Source organism: Eretmochelys imbricata, chromosome 3 (genome assembly GCF_965152235.1).
Source record: "Eretmochelys imbricata isolate rEreImb1 chromosome 3, rEreImb1.hap1, whole genome shotgun sequence".
NCBI lineage: Eukaryota > Metazoa > Chordata > Testudines > Cheloniidae > Eretmochelys > Eretmochelys imbricata.
In genome coordinates this window covers 85,454,199-85,473,020 of record NC_135574.1, presented here as the reverse complement: position 1 = coordinate 85,473,020, position 18,822 = coordinate 85,454,199, and the positions used below count along the sequence as shown (strand labels likewise).

The 18,822-nt window shown below is 40.4% G+C and overlaps 1 protein-coding gene and 1 long non-coding RNA gene across 2 annotated transcripts in view; one reads left to right on the top strand and one right to left on the bottom strand.

Annotated features, from left to right (window-relative positions):
- The window catches only part of LOC144262754 (uncharacterized), a 41,320-nt gene extending 25,911 nt beyond the window's left edge, over nucleotides 1-15,409 (top strand). Inside the window, exons 2-3 of the long non-coding RNA XR_013345616.1 lie at nucleotides 11,552-11,616; nucleotides 14,954-15,409. This is a non-coding gene — a long non-coding RNA (uncharacterized LOC144262754). The remainder of the gene's footprint in view (nucleotides 1-11,551; nucleotides 11,617-14,953) is intronic.
- Nucleotides 1-18,822, bottom strand: part of SLC16A10 (solute carrier family 16 member 10) — a 152,081-nt gene that overhangs the window by 98,009 nt on the left and 35,250 nt on the right. The window lies entirely within an intron of this gene.

Genomic DNA, 18,822 nt, shown 5'->3' with positions numbered 1-18,822 from the left:
ATCACATTTCATGGTCCATGATGTGTTTTTCACGGCCGTGAATTTGATAGGGCCTATACATAAAAGAGCTCAGCCAGGCTCTGTCTTGACAGATGAAGTGTCTTCTCAATTGTTAAACTAACTCAAATGAAAAGTCTTCTGAATACTCAATAAGAGACAGACTAATGTGTGATGCTACATGAGTTGCCCATGTGGCAGCATAGGCTCCAAGCCACAACACAGCCAGCTAATGCTTCAGTTGTTTTAACCCATGTTTTAATGAGCATGAAGAAGAGGAGTTTTATATCATGACAAGGCCCCAGGATAAAGCCTCTCTTCTGTATCAGCTGAATTAATTAGTGTATTGTGGCCCTTTACCACTGTAACAGTTCCTATACCCATTCCCCCACACATAGACAGAACCCCTAATAAGCATACATTTGGTGTAGTTAGATCTGCACCTCCCTCTGAAGGACGTCTCAGTGTGCCAAGAGCATTGCCAGGGCATTCCTAAGGCCCAGTTATCAGCCTTGCAGCTGCCAGAATGTCCCACAAATACTGCTGCAGCTGAAACACAAGCTAGGGAAGCCATCAGGGCTGCTCTAATCTGTTTTTGAGGCTAAGCTAAGCCGTCCAGCAAACCACAGGATAATAGAAGTGCAAAAGTCTCCACCCTGATCTAAGCACTGATCTCCAGTGAGGCTTAGTCTACATCTAAAGTTATATCGGTATGTTAAAAAAAAAAAACCACCACCCCACTTTTTGAACGATATAACTAAGTCGACAAAACTCCCAGTGTAGATGCAGCTCTTTCAACGGAAGAGTGCTTCTATCAACATAGCTAACATCATTTGGGGAGGTAAAAATGCCTTCTGTCAGTGTAGACTGCATCTACACTAGGGGGCTCTGTTGGCATAGGTTTCATAGAGTCATTAAAGCCTCACACGCAGGGATGAATTTGGCCCCGATGATTTCACCCTAGGTACCTGGCAGACTTAAGAACCTAAGAAATACTGAAGTACGCATTATGGAAAAGTTACTGATGGGAAGTTCCTGTCAGAATAGGGACCTGAATATATGCTGCCAGAAAGGGAAATACACTGCTAGAATACATTGTCAATACATCTTTTGGAATACAGTTTGGGAAAAAACAATGCAAAATGAGTGTTAATTAAATACCCCTTAGATTACATGCTGAGGGACAGATTTCAGTGTGACAGACCATACCCATGGCCACATCAAAAAAATTAGATACTTCTTTTTTACTACTACAATTTGGCTCTGAGCAATTTCCAGTTACACTGACTACACCTTAAAACAAAAACTAAAAACTTTACTAGATAGGGTTTATCACCACAACCCGGTACAGTATGCTGATACAGCAATTTATATTTCAAACCAACTCAAATTCAACTCTCTTTCATGTGTCAGATTTAATTCATTCATTCCTAAATGTCAAATTTTCCTAATTAATCTAACTGCTCTTCTACTTAAGATATAGATTCAGACAGCTCTGTACAACAGTTTATTTAGTGCTGTTGTGTTCTACTGCATTCTTGACAAAACCTTAATATAAGCCTCCTGCAGTGCCTACCAATTAACTACACACTGGAATGTAACATGCCCCTTGTAACCTTAAGTAATCCTTATCTAACTGATAACCTATGTACAATCCAGTAAAAATGACCTAAAATAAAAGTAATAATTTACCAGTAAAGAAAGCAGTTTAATACTCTTTACAATACAAAGAATGTCTATCATTTTGTTAAACTAATCAAGACAAGAATTTGATTTAATAAGTTATTTTTCTTAAATAATAATTAGTCAAACTCAACAATCACCACTCAAGAAGCCATGGCTGAGACAGCAGGAATGTTTCAGGTCAGGAATGAAGTTCATTGGCAAAAGCTACATAATGAATTTTGCACAGCACCAGCCAACACTGTCCTTGGCTCAAGGCAATGCTGCTATTTCCTCCCTTTCAAAAGATTCAATTCATTCAAATTTAAGATGAAAGTTAGAGCATCTTCAGACATTACTAAAAGAAAAAACTTACAATGAAAGTGAAGGCTTTAAACAAATAGTTATATATGAAAAACTTAATTCTTCATATTTAAGAATAGTAATGAAATAGAGAACTGAAGGGGGCAGGAAAGCAAAAAGCACCCAAATGTAGAAATAAAGACTCAAAACAGAGTAGTACTATCTTATCACTTGTGGCTAAATAGTGTGACGGAAAAGTTATACGTTTCCACGCTGTGCTGACATTACTGACCTTACAAGTCTCAGTGCTAGTGTACACTTAAAAATTAAATCAAGCTAGCCACTTTGCTTGGGCTGTGAAAAATTTTGCACACCAAGAATTGTAGTCGGGTTGACCTAACACCCTGTATAAAGATGACTACGTCAACGAAAAAAAATCTCCCATCACCCAAGGTATTACCTCTTGGAGAGGTGGATTAACTACATCAACAGAAAAACCCCTTCTCTAAATGTAGGAAGCATCTACATGATAATGTCCAGTGCCACAGCTGCAGCTACGCCACTGTAGGGTTTCAGTGTAGACATGGTATCAAGTGGGTTAAGAACAAAAAGGGATCATCCTCTCCAATGGTAAAACCTCAAGTAAGGCACTCTTGGGAGGAAAAAATTATGCAAGGATCCCTTTACATACATCCCTTCACATCTACTGTCTTCCCTCCACCTCCCACCCAGCTGGAGACCTCACACCCCAGCTCCCAAGAAGCAACAACTAGAATTACTCTGGCTGTAGCCTACTAAGAGCTACATGGAAAATAATTTCCAAATTTTTGTACTTCATATTTTCTTGTCTGAATGTAAAATAAAGAGTATTTACTAAAAAAATAAGACTCATGCATCTGGGGTGCTATATTTGTTTTTTCATCATTTATTAAAATGATGACAGTACTCCCAAAGGCCAAATGGTAACTAAAAGCATTTTTAAAAAATGCAATCTCTGAACAGCATAAATAAAAGTAACTAATAAAACTGGATTTAAATCAAAGTTTTTAAAATTTATATCTGATTATGTATTGATAGGTCTTTAGCAATTTAAGGCTATGAGAAGAATGTAAAAAGAGGTTGTCTTGTACTTTTTAATTAATTTCCTAATTGTTAACAGGATTTTAAGTTTGACATGGAGCTTTTCCTGAAGAGGTTTCACACTTGAAGAGCTCATCTACATTAAAAAGACTAGCTCCTTCACCTTGTTAATGTCCTCTATTGTGAGAGCACACAAAATTCATAAGCAAATAGTCCAGACACTGCCTTCTGATGTATTGAACCTGCATTCAAGCAAGATGAAATGCTTTGAACAGACTACAATCTTCCATCAGAGCTTGCAGTAGCTGGACATCTTCTGGTTGACATGTTTTAAGGAGAGAATATTAAATGTTTTCAAAAACTACCTGTTGAGCATATGCGTATGTTTGGGCAGTATGGACACTGAATATTGTGAGTGCTACAATAATTGCTAAGGGAAGACTTGTTTTGGTCATCCACATTCTTGTAGATTTGGCTACAATTTGTAATGACATACTCTTTCATATACTTTAACTGTAAAATTCACATGACTAAGTTGTGACAGATAATGTAGCCAATACAGCTAAAATGAAAAGAGTTCTACAAGATATTAATGTAGTAAAAACAGTTACCTGTTCCATAATTGTTGTTTTTTGAGATGTGTTGAACATGTCCATTCCACTTCAGATGTGTGCACTCCCACTGCACCATATTTTCCCATAGCAGTACTCATCAGAGCAGCACATGTGCCCTCTATGTGCTAATGTGGTCAGCCAAAGGTATAACGGGTCGGAGCCAACTCTCCCATAGTTGCTTCTAATAAGAATCCCATCAGACTCTAATGTAGACAGGAAGGAGGGTGGGTTGTGGAATGGACATGTACAATGTATCTTGAACCAGTTACAGAACAGGTTAGTAAATGTTTTTGCTTCAAGTGATTGTACGTGTCCATTCCACTTTAGGCAGTGGACAAGGTGGAAAGCTTGGATTCTACCTGAACAGGGACTGCAACACAATTGTCCCTACTCTGGCATCATCTCTCGAGGCTTCGGAGATAGCATAATGCCTAGTGAAAGTATATACTGATGACCAGGCTGCAACCCTGCAAATATCACTCATGGTTACCTGACTCAATGCTCTCGTGGAATATGATGAGACTTTCTCAAGTGGAGGAACCTTAGTAAGGTAATAGCACAACAGGATGCAGGATGAAATCCAGGAAGATATTCTCTGAGAGGAGACTGGATGACCCCTCATTCTGTTAGCAAAGGAAATGAACAGCTGAGGAGACAACTTAAATCATTTAGTCCTGTCCAAGTAAAAGGCCAGTGCCCAGTGGACATTCAAAATATGGAGCCTTTCCTCATTCCTACGAGAGCAAGGCTTCGGAAAAAAGGTTGGCAAGTAGATAGCTTGATTAAGATGGAAATCTGACACTTTAGTCAGATATTTAGAGTGAGGAATTAAAAAAACTGTCTTTATAGAAAACTACATGTGGGGTCAGTAACTAACATTTGTAGCTGTTGTTTCCGGCAATGTTACTTTTACGGAGAGATGCAACAAGGAACATGCTATAGGCTCAAAAGATGGATCCATTAGATTCAGCTCCCGTAGTGGCATGGGATCTCTCCCAAAATAAATAAAATAAAAATCCGTCATTGGAACAGAAAAAATGGCCTTCCTTTTATAGGAGAATGTAAAGCAGAAATACCCACCAAGTAAACTCTCGGGGGACTAAGAGAGAGCCCTTCTCCTTTTAGGTATTGTTAATAAACCAGAATAAACTGAAGAGAAGATTTTGAGGGAGTCATACCCTTCTGCTGAGACCAAATAGAGAAATGCCTCTCTTTCATCAGCTAAGTGGTATGTGATGGATAATTTTCTGCTCTTTAACAGAATGTTCTAAACTTCTAAAGAACATTCAGTTTCACAATGTGTTAACCATTAATGATCCAAGAGGTCAAGAGCAGGCTGGACAGTTTGGAATTTAGCATCTGACTGTGGTTTTGCAGAATTATGTCCAAGGCCTGAGGTAGAGTTATAGGATCCTGGACTGAGAGACTCAGGAAGTCTGAGAACCAATTCTGAGGAGGCCAGGCTGATGCTATTAGCTGACATTATAAGGGTGTGACCTTGCCAGAGTTTATACAACACTCTTGAAATCAGATGATTGGGAGGAAAGGTATATATTAGTTTTTTCTTTCATTAAGATAGAAAAGTGTCTGACATACATCCCAGGCTGTGACCTACCATGGAACAAAGGTGACACTTCCTGTTCAGTTGAGTTGCATCCCCCAAGTCTGAAAGATGGATCTCACTATGTCCAGCCTGTGGGGCCATTTGTGATTACTGCTGAATTATCTGTTAAAATGATCTGCCAAGCAATTCTGAATACCAAATAGGTGGGAAGCTTTGAGTGAAATTACATTTTGATGCAACAATCCCAGAGATCTATAGCCCCCCTGGAAACCCCAAGACTGTTCAACTAGAACATAACAGTAGTGTCACCCATGAGGACCCATACTGTGCATCCCCTGATGTGCAGAAGGAAGGCCCACAACACCAGGTGAATTGCTCAGAGTTATTGAGCATTCATGTGGAGAAAGTTCTTGATCTGACCAAAGCCTCAGAGTCTAGAGGTATCCCAGTGGATTGGGGGGGAGCAGGGTCCCCAACACAAGGATGAGGCATCCATGACCAGAGCCACTGAGAGCAGAGTTGGAAAAAAAGGGATCCCTTTACATACATTGGCACAGGCTCCATCCACCAATCTTGAGATATCAAGACCTTTCCAGGCACTTTAAGTCAGTATGTCCAGCTGATGAGATGGACAATAAAAAGACTTCAGCTACCCCTGAATACTCCTGAGGTGAAGTCTAGCACCTGCCTTTCTGAGATGGCCTGCCACCACTGCCCTGCAGTAAAGACTCAAGGGGGGCTGAAGACAGACCAAAAAGGAGGACTTTGAACTGATAATGAATGTTGGCTACAAAGAACCTTAGAAAGTTCCTGTGCCTCTGGTGAATGACGACATGGAAGTAAGCCTCCTATAGGTCAAGGGCTGCATACCAGTCATTGGAATCTAGAGATGGGATAATGGAAACTAAAGTGACCATGTGAAAATTTCTCTTTATTTATGTATTTGTTTAGGCTTTGAAGGTCTGAAGCCTCCCTTGCATTTTGGGCTGAAAAAATACTGGGAATAGAATTCCCTTCCCTGATATTGAGGTCATATCTCTTCTATAGACCCCAACTGAAGGATAAATTTACTTCTTAAATAAGAACAGTTTTGTGAAATTAGTCCCTGAAAAGGGCTGGGAGGAAAGGGAGGGGGTGGGAGGGGGGGAGAGAGAGAAACTCCAAGATGTATCCTGGTTCCTCAGTGATTTCTATTTTCCCTAAAAAACAAAACTATGGCCCTCAAAAGGGATACTCAGTTGTCAACTGGACCTCTGCTGGCACACCAGAAGATAATATCCATGAGGAGCATTGCATCATAACCACAGGTATCATCACTCTAGCTGCAGAGCCAGCATCATCCAAGGTCGCAACTTGTTAAACATGGTTAGGTATTCCTGTTTAACATCTGGCAGTTGGTCTACAAAATTAGTCATATTATCCCAGATTGTGAAATGATATATAGCCAAGACAACCTGGTGATTTGTAGCCTACCTAGACTGTACCCCTGACATTGAGTAAGTGTTTCTTCCAAAAAGATCTAGTTTTCTTTAATCTTTAGGGATGGAATGCAGTCACCACCATCGAGCTTGCAGTAGGGTACAAACAGAAATGTTCATGACCCTGGGATGGCACTTGGTATCTACTCTTCTCTGTTCTCTTAGCAGTGGGTGGCAATCATAATCTCTTCCACAACATTTTTGTAAGCTCCAAGATGGCTTCTTTAATTGGTAGAGCTACTCTAACGGGTCCTGAGATATACAAGATATCCACCAATTGAAATGGACTCTCCTGGACCATCTCAATTTGTACACCAAGAGAACATACCACTATAATAATTCTTGGTACGTCTTATCAACCTGAATTGGGGATGAGGATTCTGACAGTTGCCTCATCAGGAGAGGAGAACACATATTCAAGAGTGGCTGCATAACAATGTCCTGAACTGGTGGCTGCAATGAGACTGAAGCAACTGGGTCTGGATCTGGCTGTAAAATCTCTCTGGAACTATCAGTAATGGGATCTGCACCAGGTATCTTTCCTTGGAGGTGACTAGCTGAGCGAGGTACCGTGAACGCACAGGAAGCTAATGGTATGCCCTATGGGTTGCAAAACAGCCACTGATAAGGTACTGGGCCTTAGTTAAAAGTATCCTAGGGCCCCTCGTCTCTGGATCTGCTTGCAGATCTTGGTACCAAGACCTAGATCTCCATGAGGAGGATGGTGAATTACATGACCTCTTAATAGGACTGGGATGTGCAAGATTCTACCTCAGAATCCAAAGAAGGGCAGAAATAGTCAGAGGGCCATGAAAGTGCAGTACCAGGCAGTGTAGGAAAGACCAGCCATTGAGATCTGCATTCAGACATGGTGAGTACGAGGGGAAGGATCGGAGGCTGACCTGGGAGGGTACTGAACATTTAGTGTTACAGGTGCATGGAGTCCTTCCTCAAAGCCAAAGTTGAATGAATCGACACAGAGGATGTAGATGGTGCCAGAGCTTGCAAAGAAGTAAACGCTACAGATAGCTCTACTTCCTGTATAATCAAGGAATCTGGTACCGAAAGGCAAAGCAAATCTTTAGCCACTGCACATGCTACTTAGAGCACTGTATGCACAGCCACTTGCTGAAGTGACAACAACATTGCAGATGGTGCCCGCAAAGCAGTCAGTCTAAATGATACGGACGTGGGCAGCATTTCTGGTGACTCTGAGCAGCCAAGGAAGCATGCTGTACTGGGGAGTGCCCACTGGAGCTGGTGCTCTAACTCTACTTACTCCAAAAAGGTCCCACAGTAGGCCAAGATCTCCTAAATGAGGAAAGTCTTAGATTTAGTAGCAAGGGGGTCATCAGATTTCTTCTGTCTCTTGCATGATACCAAGGAAGAAGAATGAGGCTTTCTTTCTGAGTCCCTCCAATGTGGGGAAACAGCAATATCCAGAAGTGTACTCCACGGTGGAGAAGAGCTCATGAGGTTCACATACCAAATGTCTGGGTTTTGAGGGAGGATTCAAGACAGCTTCCATCAGCATGCAACAAAGCCTCACCTCTCTAGATATTTTGGTCCTAGTCTTGACCGCCCTGCAAACTAGGCACCCATCTACAGCCAGAATAGTGCTTAAAGCCCAGGGACTTAAGCATCCCCCAGTACCAATCAACAACGCTAAGTACAAGTCTGAAAATCAAAATAAAAAATGTAAGAAACAAGTGCCACTACCTAAAATAATTCTAAAAGAAGTAATCTAACTATTTCCAAAGGTTTACGAACTTACTTCATGGAAGAAAAGATTTGTGCGAGTAGGCATGCCCACTCTGACTACCAAACAAGGGTGGTTAGAAGGAAATGAGGAAGCGTTGGACAACTCCTCACCTTTATATCATTGGCAACCAGAACCATCATGCAGAAGGCACATACATCATCCCAAAAGGTACTGCTATGAAAAAAAAGTTCTCTGGCTTCAGGCACATCCATTCCTGAAGTGAAATGGACACACACCATCACTCAAAGAACATATAGCTATTCTTCACACATTATAAATTTATAGTGAAAACACCTGGAAAGAGAGAGATCAGGTGAACTATGGTCCCAAACTGCTATGACATGAATGCAGGGCTTCATCCAGATGCAGGGGTCCACCCATCCGAATCTAGTTAAAATCTAGTGATTGGTGCTTACATAATTAAATTAGCTATGCAACCACCACTTTGTAGCTATCAAATACGAACAGGAAGATGACCATGTTTTTTTTCATATTTCAAGTAGTAAGTGGAACACTTTTTGGATTGCCTAGAAATTTGTTTGAGAATGGCTCAATTTGATGTAAAACTGAATAGTATACATAGGATGTTGACTGTTCACCAGAAATTAACAAATATTGGCCTGAAGAGGTTAGCTGAGGAATTCATCCAAATATTGATGTCACTTGACCCTTTATAGAGGAATTCATCTTCAAATGTTGAAGCTGTTAAGTGAGAAAGATTGAAAGTCTTTTTACTGAACAAATGTACTTGTTCTGAAAGTGTTATGCTTAGGCTTTAAAACCTACATGTAACAGTTTCTAGTCAGAGTAAAGGAATCAACACTTCATTTTGTGAATGCAGAAAAGGTTTATTTTAGAAATGAGTTTCTGACAACAGTAACTTGGCTTGCAACCAACTCTCCTACATTTAAAAAGTCATTCTCCTTTGACAATACTGAAAAATTTAACAACTAGGGCTGTCGATTAAAAGGATAATAAGGTAAATAAGAATTAGGAAGGTCAGTGGAACAGTAGGCTGGAAACAGAATATTTGTACTAGCTAAGATAAGGAGAACACTCAGGGAACCATTTGCAGTCAACAAGATAACAATGAATAAGATAACGCAGGAACATAAAGATGAAGTAAAAAGTAAGTAGTGCCTTGACAGCGCATGGACAGAGTATGCTGTACAGCAGTGGTTCCCAAACTTGTTCTGTCACTTGTGCAGGGAAAGCCCCTGGAGGGCCGGGTCGGTTTGTTTACCTGTCACGTCCGCAGGTTCGGCCAATCGCGGCTCCCAGTGGCCGTGGTTCGCTGCTCCAGGCCAATGGGAGCTGCTGGAAGTGGCGGCCAGTACGTCCCTCGACCCGCGCCACTTCCAGCAGCTCCCATTGGCCTGGAGCAGCGAACCGCGGCCACTGGGAGCCGCAATCAGCCAAACCTGCGGATGCGGCAGGTAAACAAACCGGCCTGACCCACCAGGGACTTTCACTGCACAAGCGGCGGAACAAGTTTGGGAACCACTGCTGTACAGGGATTGGTTCCAACAAAGCAATCAAGCAATCCGAAAGCCAGTGATGCACTATAGTAAATGCAATGTAATATGTAAATGTATATAAAGGAAGGTTTGCTGTGCACTTTTGTACCACCTTTCAAGGACAGTTTGCCCTTTTCCTCCCCTCAAGCGGCTCTCCCTTTCAGGTGGCATTCCCTCCCTTTCCCCTCCCCCCTTCATTTTGTAGTCACTATCCTCAAATCCAACAGGAGTCTGTTGGGTAGAGGAGGAATCTGCCCAGTCCCCCCCATATTGAAGCAACAGAAGCAGCAATGGTTACTTCCCTACCACTTCATAACAAAGGTGCACAATACTGTTCCTGGGCCAGCAAAAGCTTAGTTGCCATATGGCAGGCATAGCACTAAGCACAAAGAAGATGGCACAAAGACCTCATGGACAGCTTGTTGGCCATGCATTTGCCTTGAGGCCACATGTTGTACTGGTAAGGCAGCTCAGATACTGTACATGCTATTAAGAAAGCTATTAATGTGCCCTTTCTTATGTTTAGGAACACCTCTCTTTCTCATGGGGGACCCCGTCACTGAATAAAATTGGTTTTACTTCTGCAGCCAGTGTCCTTGGGGTGCTTTTATCTTGATACATCATACTAGTTTAACTAGATAGTGGGAAATTTTAGCACTGGTATGCTAGCTGGGGTTCTCAGGGTCAGATTTCTCCTAACAGTAGGCATCTAAAATTATTCTGGAGGAGGAAATACCTAGAAAAGCAAGGACTTCAAACATGGGCACTTCAAACTGAACAGTGTACTAACATAATTAGTATAATCTTCAGGAATGAAATATAAATATTTCCAGCAAAGTACAGCTCTATTTGTTTTCCAGGTGCTGTCCTCTCTGCCTTAGCTCTCATCCTGAAAGAATGTTTATGCTTAAATGGGGAAAAAAATTAATGGATTGCCTAGTCCATCACTCTCGTATTTATCAAAGGTCCCCATTACTCTAGTATCTGAGCAGCTCACAGTCTTTAATATATTTATTCTCTTAATAGCCCTGTGAGGTAGAGAAATGCTATTATCCCCATTTGACAGAGGGAGAACTGGGACACAAGATAAGTAACCTGCCTGCAGGGAGCTTTGTAGCAGAGCAGAGAACTCCCAGCTAGTGGTCGAAGCAGTAGGCCATCCTTCCTTTCACTAGCCCAGGCCCCTGGGACCGTAAGCTAATTCTGGGCTAAGAGGTGAAGTTTATATGGAAGCCGTTTGTTAAAATATTGACTCCACATCATGGTGTGTTAAGTCACTCCCATTGTCTGATCTGTACCTCTGATGTGTGCCAATCAAGATTATGACAATGAATGGGTGGTAGCTCTACACGATGGAGCCTACCTCCTATCCCTCATTTTTGCTCCTCTCCTGTATTCCCACCTTAGTACCTGTTGAGAAGGCCATTACTTCAATGGAGTTGCAACAGGTCCAAAGCTGCTTTCTATGCATCCCTTGCTCTGAGGGTTGTGAGAACTGCATAATGAATTGTGCAAAGGCTATAAAATGAATGTGATATTTTCACTTTCTAGAGAGTATTCCTTTTTTCCTACAGGCTTTGTGACCCTTCAGCATCTTCACAAACTGTTAATCAAGGAGTTGAGGCAAATTACTTTAACAGTGAGTACAGTTACATGCCACTCATACTTCTTATTGGTTGTATCTGCAAACAGCCTAGAATTCACCCATTATGGGTACCTCTGGAATTATAAAAACATACCCTGTATACTAGGTCTAAGCCACAAAGCTTATATATAGTGTCAAACTTATCCAAAATCTGAGGGTATTCTGATTTTAGCTTTTGGTTCAGACGGATTTTAAAAATGTCTGTTTCCATTTCATTCCCAATACTGAGAAATTGACAGCACGCAGATCCAAATTAAAATAAAATGTGCCTAATTGTGCTCTTTAATAACTTAGCTCTAGCAAAATATGTAAGTCTACAACTACGTAATATTCATATGGCAGAAACATCCTTTCTTTCTGAACAACGCTGTTTTGAGGGAACTGAGAATTTTGAATTATTGGTTTGGAATAACACAGAATTTAGACAGCAAAACAGAAAATCTCATTTCCTTTAACAGCCTTTGAATGAGCTGTAAGTGTAACATTTCTGATATCCCTCATCGCAGATGCCATCTCTTTTTAAGGTTTTGATTATAGAAAAGCAGTCTTCTGTAAACAGTAATAGAAAGAAGGATGCTATTCTATCACTAAGATTTTTACTCTGTATATTCCATAAAAATACAATGTTCAGGGGGGGGGGGGGAGAGTATTTTTTGAATAGCTAGGCATGCTCCATCCACTTCATGAAGCCTCAGACAAGTGGAACACTGATAAAGTGCAAAGCAAAATAGAGCAAAGATTTCACTTTTAAATCTCAGAATACCTGGATCAATATATATACTCTATTAGAACTCGCAAGGTAAGTGTTATCTTTAGAAACTCTTTGTGTTTTTCAAAGTTGTATTTTTACATTCTTCTTTTATTCAAGCCACAGTTTCTAAACTTGGGTTCCTAAACTTAGGCATCCAAATACATATTTAGATATCTAAATAAAAGTGTCCTGAATTTTCCAAGCTCATGAACTCCCTCATCTTCCCCTGAAATCAATCAGTGCTCATCAGCTCTGAAAATTAAGCCTCCTATTTGAACACCTAAATATCTATGTAGCTGCCTAAACTTAGGCATAGGCACCCCAGTTTTAAAAAAATTACCTTATTTATCCTTATTACGTGCATAAATTTAACAGAGTTAAATTACAGGCAAAGACTGTTTCCTTTGATTCCATAGAATCATAGAATATCAGGGTTGGAAGGGACCTCTGGAGGTCATCTAGTCCAACCTCCTGGAGCTATCCCCAATTTTTGCCCCAGATCCCTAAATGGCCCCCTCAAGGATTGAACTCACAACCCTGTGTTTAGTGGGCTAATGCTCAAACCACTGAGCTATCCCTCCTCCATAACTGAGGAAACAGCTACTCAGGTGATTAACTCAAAAAAATTAATCGCGATTTACGCAGTTTTAATCGCACTGTTAAACAACAGAATACCAACTGAAATTTATTAAATATTGTGGATGTTTTTCTACTTTTTAAAATATATTGATTTCATTTACAGCACAGAATACAAAGTGTACGGTGCTCACTTTATATTATTTTTATTGCAAATATTTGCACTGTAAAAATGATAAATATTTTTAATTCACCGCATTCAAGTACTGTAGTGCAACTCTATTGTGAAAGTGCAACTTACAAACGTAGATTTTTTTTGTGACAACTGCATTCAAAAACAATGTAAAACTTTAGAGCCTACAAGTCCACTCAGTCTTACTTCTTGTTCAGCCAAATCACTAAAAGAAACAAGTTTGTTTACATTTACAGAGATAAGATTGCCCGTTTCTTATTTACAATGTCACCTGAAAGTGAAAACTGGTGTTCACATGGCACTTTTGTAGCCAGCATTGCAAGGTATTTACATGCGAAATATGCTAAACATTCGTATGCCTCTTCATGCTTTGGCCATCATTCCAGAGGTCATGCTTCCATGCTCATTAAAAAAAAGTGTTAATTAAAATTGTGACTGAATTCCTTGGGGGAGAATTGTATGTCTCCTGCTCTCTGTTTTACCTGCATTCTGCATATATTTTATGTTCTAGCAGTCTCGGATGATGATCAGCATATTGTTTGTTTTGAGAGTACTTTCACTGCAGATTTGACAAAAATACAAAAAAGGTACCAATGTGAGATTTCTAAAGATAGCTACAGCACTCGACCCAAGATTTAAAAATCTGAAGTGCCTTCCAAAGTCTGAGAAGGATAAGGTGTGGAGCATGCTTTCAGAAACCTGAAAAGAGCAACACTCCAATGCAGAAACTACAGAATCCAAACCACCAAAAAAGAAAACCAACCTTCTGCTCAGATGACGAAAATGAACATGCATCAGTCTGCACTGCTTTGGATCGTTATTGAGCAGAACTCATCATCAGCATGGACGCATGTCCTCTGGAATGGTAGTTGAAGCATCAAGGGATATATGAATCTTTAGCGCATTTGGCATGTGAATATCTTTCAACGCAAGCTACAACAGTGTCAGGTGAACTCCTGTTCTCACTTTCAGGTGACACTGTAAACAAGAAGCAGGCAGCATTGTCTCATGCACATGTAAACAAACTTGTTTGTCTGAGAGATTGGCTGAACAAGAAGTAGGACTCAGTGGACTTTTAGGCTCTAAAGTTTTACATTGTACAAAATATAACTGCATTCAAAAGTAAAAATTCTACATTTGTAAGTTCAACTTTCATGATAAAGAGATTGTACTACAGTACTTGTATTAAGTGAATTGAAAATAACTTTTATTTTTACAGTGCAAATATTTATAATAAAAAATATAAAGTGAGCACTGTACACTTTGTATTCTGTGTTGAAATTGAAATCAATACTGTATATTTGAAAATGTGGAAAACATCCAAAAATATTTAATTAAATGGTATTCTATTATTGTTTAATCACACAATTAATTTTTTTAATTGCTTGACAGACCTATTAACAACTATTCAGTGAAGGAAATCTGAAATCAATACTCTGGGAGAAAACTTTGTTGTCAGGAAAATAGTGTCTAAACTGTTAAGTGATACAGATTCTTTTGCTGGTCTTCACTGAGTATTTCCATTGTTTTGGTGCACACAAACATTAGAAAGCACATGAGAATAAATACAGTTTAAAAGGTGGTTTTCCTTCAAGCATTTTAATTCTGAAAGCCCTGACAGCTCAGTGAATTTGAATAATGGGAGTCGGTAGTAACTAACTTAATTTCTAGATCATGGATTTTAATTATTATATTTAATCCACTTAATTACAACATTAATATTGATGTGTTAAATACTGTTTGAGATGGTGTGCATAAAAAGTTCACAATTTTGAACTGTGTTAACACAATGAAACTTTTTATCTCCAAAGTTATCCAGAAGAGAAGATGGAAATATCTGGGACATGTTAAAAATGAAGCCAGAGCATCTACCATAGCAGGTGTGCCATTAGGTAGCTGAAGGAATATGTAAAAGGGGCTGACCAAACGTATCCCTCTGACAAACAGAATTCAGAGGGAAGATAAACAAAACAGAGGACATTCAGAGAGACACAGGATAGTCAAGGAGGACAGAGTTTGTTCATGCCCTAAGTGATATTTGATAGGCAAGAAGGATTCAGGATGAAACTCTAAACAACTTTTTCATTGTTAACAATTAAGTACTGTAATTTTGTTTCACATTGATAAATTGTATGCTACTTTATAAATCCAAAAGAGAAATGTTTGTTTTAATCAAAAAACAAATCTGTAGGCCCTGATACTGCAAACTTATACACATACATAACTTTCAGCACGAGTATTCCAAATTAACTTGGGTTCCACAGAGATCAATGGGACTATTCACATGAGCAGTTACTCCCATGCTATCATGTTTGCAAGACCAGGACCTTAATTGTCAGTATTTTGTTCTTTTTCCAACAGCCATTTAAAAACTCAAGATAGATAAAAACTACCTACAGAGACTTTTTTTAAACAATAAGCATTATATATTTTTATTTAATGTTGCAATAGCATAAATTTTCAGATTAGGTTGAGGCTTTGTAAAACTAATTTTAATCAATTATTTAAATTGCTTTGATTTACAAAAAACTGCTCCACCCTGCCTCCAATACACGGATAATACATTTAATAAAAGCAGGGGGGAAGATCTGACAACTTTTGCATTGATTAAATTCTTATAATGGGTTAATGCAAAGATCATAGATGGGGATGATCAAGGAAAAAGTCACAGGTGGACACAGCAAAAGTCATGGGTATACAATAGAGTGTCAAGTGGCATGGGCATTTCATACCCCAAGTAACTTATTTTCCCAGAAAATTGCCTCCTCCCTCTCCTCGTCCATTTGAAAACAGATAATGGTTCTAGAACATCTACATACTCTATACCTTTCTGGCTGCCATGCCTTCAAAAGATACTCTGGATTCTTAGAATCAAGACAGCATCAGAACCAGTTCCATGAACAGTTCAAGCTCAACAAAATGATTTGAAGCTGCCCTCTTCTTAGCAGACTTATGGGAGACTTTATCTGCCTTCCTGCGAGGGTGCATCTCCTTACCCTCATAGTGTCTCTTTTTGAAGGGGTCCTTGGGCCTACTGGAGTGTTTATCAGTGCCAGAGGTGCACTGCTAGGTGGCTCTGGCCAACGAGGTGGGGAACAACAAGTTCCTGGGTCCGACCAAGGCCTCATGGCGACCTCCATCAGGTGCTTGTGAAGTCTAAACTTCCAGAACTGTGTGGTGCCAGTGTGGGAGAAGGATTGGCAGTGTCACACTTTGAAGGGTGACTCCCCCAGGCAGTAAAGACAGGTCTTGTGCAGGTTGCTTACTGGGAAAACCTGAGGGCAGAAGAGGCAAGGCTTGAAGCCTGGAACCTTGGGCATAAGTGCCCTGAACATCAAGGGAAGACCAGGGGGTACCTCCAATCCCCACTTACCAAACTGTGACAATTAAGGCTAACTATAAAATCAGGAGAATAAAACAAAACTATTGACAATATTTTTACAGAAAAAATGGATCTACAAAGCTAAAAGTTACAGACACACACGAGGGTTCCATCCCAGACCACAAATCAGTAGAAAAGTAACTGAAGATGATATCAGTCCAAGCTGCCCCTTATGCCCTGAGTTCGCAGCACGAGAAAACAGTCATGGACTGACAGGCATGCCTATTGAAGAATTTCCAATCCCAGGTACACGGAGCACGTGTACCCCCACAGTGACTACCCACAGGAACCAGCACTCAAAGAAGAACACAGAAATTCAGTGATAGAAATAAAACAAGAGAACTTCACTTACTCTGGCTTTTAGTGAGATCAGCCTTGAGTATTAGTGTCTAAAATTTCTCCTTGAGGATTAATGAAACCCTGAGAATAGGTTATTTTTTAGTTTTTTAAACAAGATTTAATTCTTACAGAGGAAAAACAATAGTTAAATTTGGCAAACTAAAAGACCAAAGAACTAAGGTAGATTAGATAGAGAGATACACACATAAGAAAGCTATAGGCAAAAATCCTAAAGCTTTAAAATTATCAGCAAACAATAAAATTAATACCGAGGCTAATTCTTCCCCACAAGAATACATGCAAAATGTATTGGTAGATTTGTGCACACAGTTAAGCCTAAATTCAGAAAGGAATTTAGGCATGGTGCCGCAAAGCATTGCCACGTCTAACTTTTAGGTGCGTGGAAAATCACTGGCATTCACAAAGCCTGAGTTGCCAATCTCCCTGTACAATGAATTGCAAGATATTGAATCCCATTCTGAGGAGTCTCAAATGACAGCATGCTAGGCTGCTCTTCACCTACGGTAGCCAATGGGAGATGCCAAGCCAAAGGGTGTGTGCTAAGCCCCGCTCCTCTCTTGTTCTTGCAATAGGCATCGAAGTCCATGCTGCAGGGAGGCATCTCCCTCTGTTTGGGATTCTCTGCTGCAAACCCTCTCTTGGCATTAGGTACCTATGCAGTTTTAGCCAGAAGCTGTGGCAATGGAGTGCCCTCATAACATTTAGTCCAGTGCTTAGGGTACTCACCTGGGATGTGGGAGATCTGCCATTCAAGTCCTTCCTCCACCTGTGAAAGTAAAGGGATTTGAATTCGGATTGCCACCTCTCAGGTGAGTACCCTAACTGCCAGACTATGGGATATTGTGGTGTCAAGCTTCCTCAGTCTCTCCTGAGGAGCTGTTTCATTATGGAGATATAATTGGAGCAGGGGAACTGAACTGAGAGTCTCTCATCTCCCAAGTGAGTGCTCTAACCACCAGCCACCAGAGTACTGAGTCATTCTCATGCTTGCTTTGCAACCTCTCTCTCACTTCACCATATCCCCAAGTGATTATTTCATGATTTACCCGAAGTAGAACAAATTCAACAGGAGAGAGTAAGGGAGCCTCATATAAGAATATCCCATGTCACTGGTTAGGGTACTCACCTGAGAAGTGGCAGATCCCAGTTTAAATCCCTTCTACCCCCTCAGGGACCTGAATCAGGAGTCTCGCACATCCAAGGTTTGAACCATAATCACTGGACTAAAAGTTGAGGGAGGTGGTTCTCCTCTATTTTGGGTACACTTGTCTATAGGGGCCAAACCCAGTAGATGGGATTTGAACAGGCTTACTAGATTGGTAAGCCTTACCACAGGCGAGTTAGGCATTCCTCTGCCTATCTTCCCCTGGTTCATGTATCACACTGGCATTCAGATGTCTGATATGGGGCTGCAGCACACGTAGGCAGAAACACAGGTGCCTAGAGAGCTTTTACAGCAAAAACTCAGACGCTGAATGATTATAGGTGCCTGTAGATTTCAGGGCAGGGTTTTGAAAATCCCAGTGAGGCCTGATTCTGCAATTAAGGCACCCAAGTCCTTTTGTAAATCTAGCTCTTAAAGTAACTTTCAAAGGCAATATTCTGTGTGTGTACGTGTGTGTGTACTTGGACCTATTCATGTACAATGGAAGAATCTGCTTTTGCAAATCTAGCCTGAGAGTATACAACAAAAAGCCTTTGCAACTAGTTTGTAAAAACATTTCAATAACCAACACTGGCCTTTCGAATCAAAGGGGTGGTTATAAGAAGACTGAAATTCTAGCACTATCATGAGACTTGGGTAAAAAGAATGTTTCTTTATTAAATATGGAGAAGAAATTCATGTTGGGGGTTGCTCTTCTCTCTAGTGCAGTGGTCCCAAAACTTTTTAACGTACCCCCCCACTTACCCCTGTCCGCGCTCTTCCCCCCGCTCCCC